Source organism: Dermochelys coriacea, chromosome 1, assembly GCF_009764565.3.
Source record: "Dermochelys coriacea isolate rDerCor1 chromosome 1, rDerCor1.pri.v4, whole genome shotgun sequence".
Lineage (NCBI taxonomy): Eukaryota > Metazoa > Chordata > Testudines > Dermochelyidae > Dermochelys > Dermochelys coriacea.
Genome location: NC_050068.2, coordinates 163,323,030 through 163,336,781, shown reverse-complemented (window position 1 = coordinate 163,336,781; position 13,752 = coordinate 163,323,030). Strand labels below are relative to the sequence as shown.

The window sequence follows — 13,752 nt, the reverse complement described above, 5'->3', positions numbered from 1 at the left end:
TTCAAACCCACCAACTGCACTGGAAATCACCAAAGCTAGGACAATTGTAATTTAACCCCTCAAAACCAGAACTCCTGGATGTAGAGTGCAAGGTGAAAAAACTCACATAGCCACTCACCAGTTTTGCCCTGCAGGAAAAATTCCCTTCCAGACCCCCAAACTGGGAATCAGCCTAACCTCCACCATTGTACAGATTTAGCAACATTTTGAAAGGTGGAAAGGGTGGGGCTGAAACAACAGCTTCCCCACCCAGGAAGAACACTCTCTCACCCCTTACCCCCCCCACAGCAGATGGGAGCCAATCATTTGGTCCCACTCCACACCTACTGCCCAATGGCTGCAGTGGTAGGTTGGACAAGACCCAGAGCCTGGACTTGGATGCAGCATGTAACCCCTCCTATCCCCGCATTCTATGCCACACAAGGAAGGAGGAGGTGGGGAGAAGAACCGTCTGCATGTGCCTGAGGTGAAGAAATGGAGGGGGCATGTGGGCTATTTGCCTCAGTTGTTCCATCTGAGATCCTGCCCCAACGGTACCTTCACAGGCCCTAGCTCCACCAAAGCTCCCTCCTGGCTAACAGGTCAAGTATTTTAAAACAGAGCATACCAGTTATTTTAGAACCTTAGCCTGCTTGTTTCTTCAAACTGAAAATGTAATGAGGGGCCACATCACACGGAGCAGCCTGATAGATTTTGGATAGAAAATATCTTGTAATCAGAGAGGGATGACAGGTGTGTCATCTGCCTCTCAACAACATCCCTCTGTGGCTCGCTGTGAGGGCTGAACAGAGAGAGTTACAGTCGAACTTTTATTAGATAAACCAATTTTTAAAAGAAAACAAAACTACGTAACAGGTAAACGGGAGAGAACGAGTCCAATATTCAGGGTAAATAGGACTAATCCCCTGAGATGGGATATTAGATAGATGGGATCTGAGTTACCCAGGAAAGAATTTTCTGTAGTATCTGGCTGGTGAATCTTGCCCATATGCTCAGGGTTTAGCTGATTGCCGTATTTGGGGTCAGGAAGGAATTTTCCTCCAGGGCAGATTGGAGAGGCCCTGGAGGTTTTTCGCCTTCCTCTGTAGCATGGGGCATGGTTGACTTGAGGGAGGCTTCTCTGCTCCTTGAAGTCTTTAAACCATGATTTAAGGACTTCAACAGCTCAGACATAGGTGAGGTTTTTCATAGGAGTGGGTGGGTGAGATTCTGTGGCCTGCGCTGTGCAGGAGGTCGGACTAGATGATCAGAATGGTTCCTTCTGACCTTAGTATCTATGAATCTATGAATCATGGGATATGGGAGCAAAGGTATCAACTGCCATATTCCAGTGAAATGTCTTGAAATTTGATTTACATTTATAAGGCTTTATTCTGGCTTTTACATTAAGGGTCTGCATTGGAAAAGGGGAAGGCTGTTCCATCTCAGCACCAGTCTCTAAGGGCATTCTGGCTGACTCAGCCTGTATTCCTCTGGGAGCTCATGCCAGAGAGTGAGTTGAAAGGGGGAATGCATGCTCCCTTCTTTGCTGGTCCTACTCCATTGACAGGTGTGGCAGAGGTAGAGCCATGCTACCGCCGTTCTCCCCAATCCCACATGCTATGGAGCATCTAGTTCTCATTAAAGAGGATCCGGCCAGGTCATGAGATTGCAGAGGAATTCAGACTATCCAGAGTGTAATTGCCTTTATGTGCTTTACACTGCAAGTCCTTGTTCTGTGAAAAAGATTTCCCACCAAAATCAAAAACAAAATCCCATCCCTCTCAATCCTAATCCCTCTTCCCCCCAAAAACCTGCAATCTACCCAAATAGGGTCCCCTACAGCCAGGGAAGGGAGAAGAACAGAAGGCTTCTTGAAGTCCACTTGGGACCTTGCTATGCATCCCTCGTTTATCTACAAGAACCTATGACAGAAGGAGCACAAGAACCTAGACTGAGGGTGCCCCTTGTGAAGTTCTGTTCGGGGATGAAGGAGTGCTTCTGCCCTCTTCACATAGCCTGGATCTCCAAAGACTCAGAGAATAGTCATCATGGTTATTCTCACTGGGAGACTCTCTTGCTGCTACGGAAGGGAGTCTGCTATCCAAACTTTCTAATTCCTTTAACAGCTGCCTTTGCCTGGCAATCCAACATTTTCACAATTTTGTACCCTCCACCACTCTTTCTGCCCCTGTAGCCTATTCAATAATGTTGATTAGGCTTCAGGGCAGAAGCAGCATTTTGCACTTTCTTCTAGGGCAGGATTTCAGTTTGGGAGAAAGCTCAATCTTGCTTTCTTTAATAATTCAAATGGCAGTATTGTGTGGATACTCTTAACTGCTACTTAAAAGTAATTAATTGATTTTCTGACATATCAGTTAACAATGTATTGCACTGACATGAAGTTGTGATTTTGCTGTTGATTGGGCTAGATGACTAGATGCATCATACTCAGTTCAGGAGTTTAGCTTAGAAGACTCTAAAAATATTCAGCTATAAAAGGAAAGGCATTTTACAAGTAGTGTTGTCTAAAACTTGAACCTATATGCAACTTTAACTGCTGTCAAATGAAAGTATTGCATTGTTATTGCAGTGGACTGGTAGTATTTAAATTTAGAACATCCAGTACGTATGAAAACAAACACACTGAATTTAAACAAGAATGATATCTACAGATGTGTTTTCTGTATCACACACATACCGCTGCACTGAGAGAAGTCACTGAAGTTTCTACATTGTTTATAATAAGCCTAGTACCCCATTTGAAACTCCTGAATGCTGAGGACATATACGGATGACTCTGAAACACCAGCAGAAAGAAGGAAGACAAAGAGATAAATCCTGGGGTCAGGAGATGGGCTACATAGCCTTTCATCTCTATTGCAGGTCATCACTTCCAATCAACTCTAAGTTAGTAGTGATTAGAAACTGTGCTTGTCTCTATAAATATGTGCAGCAGTCACAGGGTTAAATAAATTGTATGAGCCAAGGCCAACCTTTTCAAACCTGGTGTATAAAATTAGGCAGCTAAACTAAAAGAGTTCTGATTTTCTGCACCTTTAGTGCCCCTTGACTTCAATGGGATTTTTTTCACTCGCTGAAAATCAGGTCCCTGTTACTTAGCTACCTAATCATGGATTCAGAAGTTAACCTTAAGGTATTCAGATTTGAAAATTTTGGCCTGAATACACAGTGGGGAAGATCCTATCAGAAATATTTTCACTTGTTAGGGATGATGTGACATTAAGAACATAAGAACAACCATACTGGGTCAGACCAAAGATACATCTAGCCCAGTATCCTGTCTTCTGACAGTGGCCAATGCCACGTGCTCCAGAGGGAATGAACAGAACAGGTCATCAGTTTTTAAGGTCAGGCTTGACAAAGCCCTGGCTGGGATGATTTAGTTGGGGATTGGTCCTGCTTTGAGCAGGGGGTTGGACTAGATGACCTCCTGAGGTCCCTTCCAACCCTGATATTCTATGATTCTATGATCATCAAATGATCCATCCCCGTCGCCCATTCCCAGCTTCTGGCAAACAGAGGCTAAGGACTTCATCCCTGCCCATCCTGGCTATTTGCCATTGATGGATCTATTCTCCATGAACCTATCTAGTTTTTTTACCCATTTGTGGCTCTGCTTTGCTTCACCATGTGTAAATCATACAATCAAATGCCTAACTTTTAAAAATACTTCTCATAATACTTCACACTACTTAGTATAGATTTGCCATTATCTTCAAAGGGAGACCTATTCTCCATCTCTTGCCCCGCTTACACAACAGCAACGGAACACAACTTAAAGGAACAACTCAAACTTGCCTCCAAATTTAGACTTTTACAAACACAAGCTCTTACTGACTACGTTATTTCTTTTCCATTTTTATTTCAAGAAAACCCTCCATTTTTGGATTTATTTGATGCTGCCACAGAATTTCCAGTTTGCCATAGGTTTTGCACTGCAATGCTACAAAGCCTGGGGCCTTGGGGTAGAATATAGATCCATTAGGTAACATAGTCCCTGAGTCCTGAGCCTATATAAGAAAAGTTTTTGACAGAACTTGAGTTGTTAATACATTCTTCAGGTTAAAATTTTCTCCTACAGTTTTAGTAAGTCATTCTTGTCAGGAAGATGCCAACAGCTTCCTGTGTTCCATCATATACCCAGCCACATTGGCCATTGAACCAGGAAGTCTTCAGCCACTAATAAACTAAATTCACCAAGACCATCATCCCTGTGAAAATATGCTGATATTTGAACTTTGCTGTGCATGCAATGCATAGAACAGAGCTTAACATAGTGAAATATGAAATAGCTTAACATTCAGAATGATTTATTATCAGTCTTTTCAAATGTTTTGTTTTGCCTGCTAAAAAGCTTTGAATTACCAGACATTGTATCCTGACTTACTTAAACTTCAGAAGAATGGTAACAGGAGAACCAAGGCAGATTCAGTAATGCATATTCTGTGAGGTGTTTAGGTTAAGAATAGATGAGTTCTGAAAAAGAAGAGAGGCCATAAATAATTAACGTCCCTCTCTGTAGATGGGAGAAAAGTATCAAGATTTTGCTGAAGTCATTGATTGATTTTCTGACACAACAACTGAAAAGATGTGAAAGCAGCCACTAGGAGTGCAGTGTCAGATATGCGATCCATTGTTAAATGGAATTATGCATTTTAGTTACTAACACAGCTTGTGTTCCACTGATTGCACTATTATAAAGTACACATTAAACCTAAGAGAAATGAGAGTGAGGAAAATATAGGCCAAATTTACAGCTAGATGTTTGAATTAAAAAAAGAAATAAAAACTCATACACAAAAACAAACAAACCCCAACAGCCCAAAACAGAAAAGAGAAGTGTTGCTTTATAAACAAGGTACTGTTACATTGATGGAGAAACTGTATTCGCTTCTATTTACAAGCAGTTTGTTGCCTTGGATTTCATATATCACTGTCATTAACAAGAGATAAAACACTGAACTAATTAATTGGTCACTGATGAGAGCATCCTTTCCTTTCTTCCTTTTTCAGTATAAATTCAGATATGAAAGGATCTCCATTATATGCAAACAGGTGAAAAAAATTCCCATGGAGTCAAACCTTATCATGTACATCCTACAGCACACTATGCTTTTTTTATATTATTCATGTCATTCTGAATTAGAGGTCAAATGAACAGAGTATAGGTACATCTGAGCTAACAGCAGTACTGAAGAGAAACGTGGACCTCTTAAGTCTACCAGTTATTGTTCATTATGAAGTCTTCCTTATTCTACATTTCTTCACAGTCCTAGAATTTAGAAAGTGTATATTACTAATGTATATGTAGGAAGGCATAATAACCCTGTGTGCTAAACATACATTCCCCCAAACCCAACATTTCGTATGGTTTAAAGGGAAGGTTTAGTTTTGTTGGTTGCCTTAACCAATCACTGGTGGACTGACAGCAAAATGAAACTTACTAGTACATTTGATCTTTGGTATTTGGTCTGGTGTCTATATAGCTATTTCGAAGCAATCAGATGGTGCATGATGATAAGCCTACTTTACAAAATTTGGAGGAGGATATAGGATCAAAAGGACAAGGAGAAAAAGAAATGGATTGGCTGTGTACACAGATTTATACTGGTTAGGAGACTCCAAAATGAACCAGCTGAAGACATTATATAACACATCAAAACCCTTCTGAACTATATCAAGTTTAACATGTTTGAATTATTCCAGTTTAATCCCTGGCTTCCATTGAAAAGTTAGCATGAGTCTTATGATAGTCTTTATTTTCTTGATATACTATCAACTATTAGTTATTACTTGTTAACCAATGCCAAGCTGTTAGTGCTATGCATGACACAAAATTAAGCCAGTCTCTGTCCTGAAGACCTTACAATCTAGCAGATTCTTTTATAGTACAGGGAGATTGTTAATTGAAAGTGTTGTGTAGGCATCTCCCTTCCCACTCACAATCACACAATATCCTGTGGAACCTACACAGTTACACACATAAAAAGGTAACATTAGGAAAACATTTAGGGCCTGATTCTTAATTACACTAAGGCCCCTCTGTTCTGCTCTAGGAACATAATGTGGCTTATATCCATGTTAAGTCCCTTGTACATTGTCAGAGTGATGTAAAAGGGCCTTAACATAAATGAAAATCTGACCCTTAATGTACTTTAATATGATTGAGCAGTGGCAAAACCAGAAAACCCAGCACTTTATGAGCAGCCACCTTTCTTCAGACCAAGAACGAGGGTTCTATGACCACAAGTGGTCCACAAAGCACAGCTTTGGAACCTTTGCAATAGAGAAAGAAATGGCATGCACTGGAAAGCCTAGAGGGAGAAATTATTTATAGTGTTTGGGGTATTTTAAAATGTTCATTCACTTCTCCTGGGCAACCCGAAGAAGAGAGTCTTTAGATGGGACACGAATGCCGAGAAGGTGGTGACTCAGTGAATTGAGAGGTGGAAAAAGGTATGAAGACGGAAAGAAGAAAAGACAAGCAGGGCACTGAAGGCTGCTCTTGATCGCTGACAAAATGAACAGGCTGGGAGAAAGCATTAGTAGCAGTGTGGACAATAAGGTCAACTGGTGAAATCCTGGACCTATTGGCAAAACTCCCATTGACTTTAATAGGGCCAGGATTTCACCCAAGATATTTGTGTTGCAGTGGACAATGAGAAGCCAGCGAAGCAACTGAAAAAGGTGGAGATTACATAATCTGATAATATATTATTAAAATAACAGTCACATCACATGTATATGAGAAGAAAATACTCAGAAATTCTGTCTTTTTGCCATATCCTGTCATTTGTCTATATCCCAAACTCCTCTTGACCTCAGTCAGAATTCTGTAATGTCTGCTGAATATTAACATTACGTAGTCCTGCTCTTGCTCAGGTGACCAGGGCAAGGGAATGAGTTTATTTGTCTTCCCAGAACTTCCACATGCCAGGGAGATTCCTGGTTTTTCCTCCTCTCAGAAGGGAGGCTAGTATATAATATCACATGAACAGAATTTCTGTTGGTATTCCAGCATTCAGGTAGCAGCTGACTAACAACAGGAAATGCACACACACAAAATTGAAAAAAAAAAGGTAAATAGTAAACGTTAAACTTGTTTGAAAGTTTGATTCTTGTTTAATTGGGCCAGTTCACCAACTGTACATAAAAGACAGCTGCAAAGTAATTAGCTAGTATCATATTATTTTAACTTTTAGCATCAGCATTATAAGTAAAGGGAAACAGATAAGAGACTTTCCAGTTAAATCTCACACTGGCTTTGTAGGATCTGTGTATAATTATTTTACAATATCACAAAGTATTGGGGGGCCCCAATCATACAAGCCCTCAAGCAAATAGATCAGCTGATCTATTTGTGTAAGAAAGGATTTGCTGGACTGGACCCGTGGGCAGTTGTTGAATGGCATGCTTATCTAGAACACAGAGAGCCAATCATTTTGAACAATTATGACAATAGATAAAAGCGAGACAGACTCTGATTTAAATGCCTGATAATAAAAGCTTACATTGAGAGATGGTCAATAAAAGCTTAGTAACAATAATAAAAATTTAGTCTCGACGCTACAAGAAAATGCATAAGATGTGAACATGGCATAATATTGTGATACTGAGGAAAAAATGGGTGATCCATATAGAAGTCTGTAATCTATTTCCAGTGCTAGTAGGAACACAAAACCACTCTGTGTTTATCAGGTGCCACTGAGATTGTCTGAAAATAAGTGAGTTTGGTGGTCTCTGTTCATTTTTCAATGGTTTGTACTCTACCACATATCTGGCTTATTTCCAGTGGCGCCTAACTGCTGAAAAAAAATCATTTACCAATTAGCATGGAGATAAAAATATTTCCTTTTCCAATTGGGTGGTCTCTTTTACAGCTGAAATGAAATTAGATTCAGGACATGGCAGGTATATCTTAGGTTAAAGCTCATAGTACTGAATATAAAATTCAGTTTTGGCTGAGACAACTATTACAGAATTCTAGGAGACACTGAGTTTGGAACTTTGCACACATATAATTTGTGAAATACGAAGTGAGAAGTATTATTATACAGAATAAAATTTGACAGGTTGATTTGTGTTGTCACAGCATTTCTGCAAGTTTTGCTACTTTAATTTGACATGTATTATGTAGATATAGACTAAATATACATTACACATGAGTAAAATATCTAGGAAAATCCAACTGCTGTAAAAAACAACCTTCAAATCATAACTTTAACATCAGTAACCATGGGGCAGATTATTATACATTTATTGGCGCTGAATAGCAATGGTATTCCATTAATTTTAATTGAACTTCTTTTCTAGTAAATATGGTAAGAATACTGCAATCCATCACAATGACGATTACTTTTCACTAATGCAAATATGACTTTTCCTGGCCTCAAATTCAGCCTTGGAATTTTGCCTTCAGTTTTGTGCATGTTGCACAAACATAACCAATCAGAACAAAGAAAAGTTAGACAAGTTATATACGCTATATGTAAGTTATAAGCATGTGCTACCAGGCTTTGCTCCAAAAGGATCTTCCAGAAATACTGCTGGTGGGCCCCCTCCCTCCAAGGACAGCAGACATTCATATGGGAAACCACTGGTAGCCCTAAGTCGCTCCTGCCAACAGAGGTTCTTGTATAAAAAACTACTGGTGGCCTACGTACCCCTCCATCCGTAGGTCCTATTTACATTTATTGCCTAGTGCAACATAACTTTTTAAACTGCATTAGATTATAGTCTGAGCTATAGGGCCTATCCCAGCGTGATTTCATGCAGAGCAGTACGAACCAACATTTAAAGCTGATTCCTTTTTTAAACACAGATAGAAGTGGGTAATTGATATGCCAGCACGTATTTTGATATTATCCTTCATTAGGTAGCAGGCATTCCACCATGATTACAGCTTTTATATGTGTACAATCAACACTCAATGGAAAACAACAAAAGTATGAGAAAGCATTCGAGGAATGCTTGTAAATGGTGGCTCAGTAGACTTATGATAATTTCTCTGATGTACAAATCCCTGCTCCTGAAAGCATGGGATCTTTTAGCAAAGTCTAAGTAATGCAAAAGGTCAGCAGTTTGATGTAGGTGTTTAATGCTAAGAACCCTGTTGAATACACACAGAGAATTACTGAAGCATAAGTGAAAAAAGTGTGTGAATTCAAGCATCACAGAGAACTTCATTCCTGCTTTGCAAAAGAAAGAAAGAAAGAAAACCATCAAAAATGTAATCCAATTACAGCATTGGGATTTATGGAATTACACAGGCATAGAAATTCATGTACTGTATTATAACCTCACAAAACACCCCTGAAGAATTAAAGGGCTCCTTTCAGAGGCTCTGATCTCATTTTCCCTTACCCCTGTGGGCTGCACACAGTGGGCTATCCACACAGACATCAGTGGGGAGTTGTGTGTGTGACTCAAAGGTAATATATGGCTAACTGGTTGTTCAGGACTCCTACTTGGCTAATCGTTACTGTTAACTTGGAGACAGGTGTACAGTGAAAAAAAATCATGAATATTTTGATGATTTCTAACTAGAATTTTGCTCCAAACATGTTTGTAGCCCCCTTTTGAATTAACTTTTCAGGGACACTTGTGCAAAATCTATTGAAGACTAGAAGAAATATTTCCAAACAGCAGTAACCATTATTTTCAAGGCTAGCTCTTGAAGAGAGCATGCAGTACTATTGTCAGTGTCTTCAGTCATTAATACTTTTGCTTTCTAATGAAAACAATGGCATGTAGTGTTCTGAAAGCCCAGCACAGTGGAAGCTAATGGTTATTACAATACTCTATGTAAATACTACACAAATTTGCAGGTTTCTTGCAAACTATTAGTATACAAAGTAGTGTTTTGGTAGGCAACAGCAGATAATACATTTTGCAATACAAGCAGTGCAAATCTAAACATTTTAATGTATGGCTGTATTGTGTAGGTCTTTGTGCAGCAGATGTAGGGAAATTCAGTTTCTTAGATCAATATTCCAAAATCCATCCGTCCCAAACCCGGTAGCTTGATGCTATCTAGTCTAACAATAAACTTCGATATAAAGTACACTGTATCATAACTTAGTAAGAGGGCCTGACTTACCCTTATGAGCCAGAGTTTACCTGGTCCTTGCACATGTGTGTAGGTGCAGGAGATGGTGCAAGGAGTCTCTCCTTCTACCCGTGCCCTAATGGCTGACAAGAATCGCATTGGGAAGCATAGTGTCTATTCCCTCTTAGCACTACCTAGGCAGTCAGTAGGTATACAAAAAAGGGGAAGGGGGGGACGTGCAGTGACATGCCTCTCTGTCTCTTCATGGGCCTGCAAAGTTGGGACCACACTCCAAAGCTCGGGTAGCTACTGTTCTGGTGTGAGTGCCCCAAGAAGAATTCTGGCTGAGTCTTCAGCCTCATTGCAGCTCCTCCACACTTCACCACCCCCAAGCTCAAAATGAGGGCACCAAGGGCAGAAGCTTCACTAAATAATCACACTAATAGGCTATTTAAATAAATGGTTACATATACAGACAGGTTAAGGTCAAAACTGAAAGCACACTACACCTAGCTAGCTTTGGAACATTTTCAAAGTAATGCATGCTCCTTGGGTTTAGCTATGTGACCTGTTTGGGCATGAGATGCACAGTAGAATCCAGAAAACATGCACGGTGTGGTTGTAGTATTTTGTGGATATAAACAGCAAGGAGTGTCCATAGTTTGAGACTGTAACTCCGTTTTCCGAATTCATATTCCCCAATTACTTTATGCTGGAGGCCAATATAAAAAGTGCTTGAAGTTTCATAATGAGAGCACTGAGTTTCTGTTTCTTGACATTGTGCTGTGTGGTCCAACAGAGAAGGCAGCAGTCCCATTAAAGTTAGCTTAAGAAGAAACACGAGTGATCTGTTGATAGAGCTTAACAATAGGGATCCACATTTCCTTTACCAAGAATAGTTACTGTCTGTTCTGTCTTTAGAAATGTGATTTGCAGGGGCATAATGCACAGAGGGAAAATATAAAACGCATAGCGAAGAAACTTAAGCTGGGCAGCTGAATGTTTGGAATGAATGTTTGAACTGTTCTTAGAATATCCTTTACATTCTAATTTCTCAGTGACTTCTTGTAAGCAGTCTTTATCTTTCAACCTGCCCAATGCCAAGGGGCAGATGAGAAGGTCAGGCAGCATCTTTGGTGAAATGTTATAAGTTTGTCACAGGACTTTATGTAATTTCTGAATCAAAACCAAAGCAGAGTAACAGATGTGAGTATATAAAAATATGCAGATATCAGATGAAATCCTGGCCTTGTGGAAATCAATGGCAAAACTCCCACTGACTTCAGTGGAGCTAAGATTTCACCCACAAATTGTAAAAATAGCACATATTTAGAAACATAAAAATTGCTGCACCAGATCAAGAATCTCCCACAACCTAGACAAGTGCCCTAATCCCTGGGCTATGGAGATGCTCTCTCACTCTCTCATTTTTTTTCCATGAAAAATTCTGAAATATCTCATTTTCATTCTGTTGGACAGTCCCACCTGCTTCAGAGGAAGGTGCATAAAGCACAACGTTGGCAGTTGTGGAATGGACAAGGCCAAATACTGGTTACTGTATGTCCGGAATCATAGAGTCCGAGGCCAGAAGGGACCACTGTGATCATCCAGCCTGACCTCCTTTATAACAGGAGCCATAGAACTTCCCCAAAATAATTCCTAGAGCAGAGCTTTAGAGAAACATCCAATATTAATTTAAAAATTGTCAGTGATGGACAATCCACCACAGCTCTTGATAAACTGTTCCAATGGTTAATTACCCTCATTGTGAAAAATGTACGCCTTATTGCCAGCCTGAATTTTTCTAGCTTCAAACTTCCAGCCATTGGATCATGTTATACCTTTCTCAGCTAGACTGAAAAGCCCATTATTAAGAATTTGTTCTCCATTTAGATACTTCTAAATTGCAATCAAGTCACCCCAGAACCTTCTCTTTGTTAAACTAAACAGATTGAGCTCATTAAGTCTATCACTGTCAGGCATGTTTTCTAATCCTTTAATCATTCTTCATGGCTCTTCTCTGAACCCTCTCCCATTTATCAACATCCTGTGGGCATCAGAACTGGCTGCAGGATTCCAGCAGCCATTGCACCAGTGCCAAATACAGGTAAAATAAATACTTTATTCCTACTTGAGACTTCCCTGTTTATGCATCTCGGGATTGCATTAGCTCTTTTGGCCACAGTGTCAGCTGATTATCTACCACAACCTCCAAATCACATGGGTTTATATTCCTTCCAAAGTTGTTTGTTTGTTTGTTTGTTCTGATAATTCTGTGTAATGTAAGTATAGAAAGACCCCTCCTATTAACTTCAGTGGAAGCTGGACTGGACTCTGGCAGCATTGTATAAGCCCCTGTGAGTGGGGGTATGTAAGTACAACTATCTGATCTACATTTATCACAGTTTATATTCATATTAATCAGAGATAAACTGGTGAACACAGATGTAACATAAGAGACATTGTGCTTACTTATTTTATACATTTGTAATATCTACCCAGAAAACTTTTTTTTTTTTAAGTACTGTCCTTTTCATAAAATGTTTCAGATTAGTGAAGATCTTGCCTATATTTAGCTTTTATGGAAGAAAGGATAAAACATAATCAACTGTTTAAAGGATAAAACACAAACCACATGAAGCACTGAAACTCCTTGGCGAGAAATCTAACAGTAGTGCTTGGTAGCAACCCCATCTCCTGTGGAGCAGATGTTCAGGATTTCACATTGAAATAGAAACTGCGCTAACATAAAATGCTTTAGTGACTGAAAAACTGATAAATGTTAAAGGTTGTCCTTTAGGTGCGACACTATCTTCCTGATTGTCTAGAGATGCCCTAAGGAACATTGGGGTGGAAATATAAAAATAAGCAGCAGCAGCAATTAAATATTGACAGATTAAAAAAAAATCTAGCAACGTTTCTCCATCTTCAGGCATCTTTTAGTACAGTCTGAATGGCTGACTATTGCCAGCAATGGGGGGGAAAGCTGGATTGCAGGCACATGATTGTAAAGCCCTGGAAATATTAGGCTCTGGTTTCAGTAGAGCCATATAGAACATGCTAAAATTTCGATTTAAATATTTTTGTCAAAAAAGCCTGTATTTACAAATGAGTGTTTGTGTTGTTGAGAAGTAGGGGACTTTACAAAATCCAAGATTTGTTTCAAAAGGTGGCTGTTTCATTTCTGATCTTGGGGGTGGGACTATGGCCTGATTTTTCAGGGATAACTTCAATGAGAGTCTTAGGGTTTCAGCATCTCTGAAAATAAGACCATTAGACTTTAGGGTAACTAGACAGAACAGAGATGGGAGCTATATTGCACCCTCAAATCCATATGCGCAATGTGAATTGGAGTGACGTTCTGAGATCAATGCTTCAACATGTCCTTACAGCTTGAATTAATGGATTGGGATGGATTCAGTATGGGTATGCTTATTAAAAATAATCATTTTGTTCCATCAGTTTGTAAAATAAAACACTGGTTTAGAGCTTGGATAAGAACTATTGACAGTGTGGAAAAGCATTTTTTTGTGTCCTGCGAGATTCCATTGGTTAAACTTACCAAAACAAGGACAGCTGAAATACCACAGCAGACTACATGAATTTTCTACGTGGGTGTTCACGTTTTATATCAGCATATGATACTGTGCAGTTTCATACAAAGAAAGACATCAGTCCCTGCCACACACGCCCAAAAGCCA

General features: G+C 39.6%; 1 protein-coding gene across 4 annotated transcripts in view; it reads right to left on the bottom strand.

The window, feature by feature from the left end:
- The window catches only part of RUNX1 (RUNX family transcription factor 1), a 219,900-nt gene that overhangs the window by 118,999 nt on the left and 87,149 nt on the right, over positions 1–13,752 (bottom strand). Inside the window, exon 2 of one of the 4 annotated variants that reach the window (XM_038421722.2) lies at positions 4,391–4,479. The exons of the other annotated variants lie outside the window; for them this stretch is intronic. The gene's annotated coding sequence lies outside the window, so the exon portion shown is untranslated. The remainder of the gene's footprint in view (positions 1–4,390; positions 4,480–13,752) is intronic. 4 annotated transcript variants of the gene reach the window in all.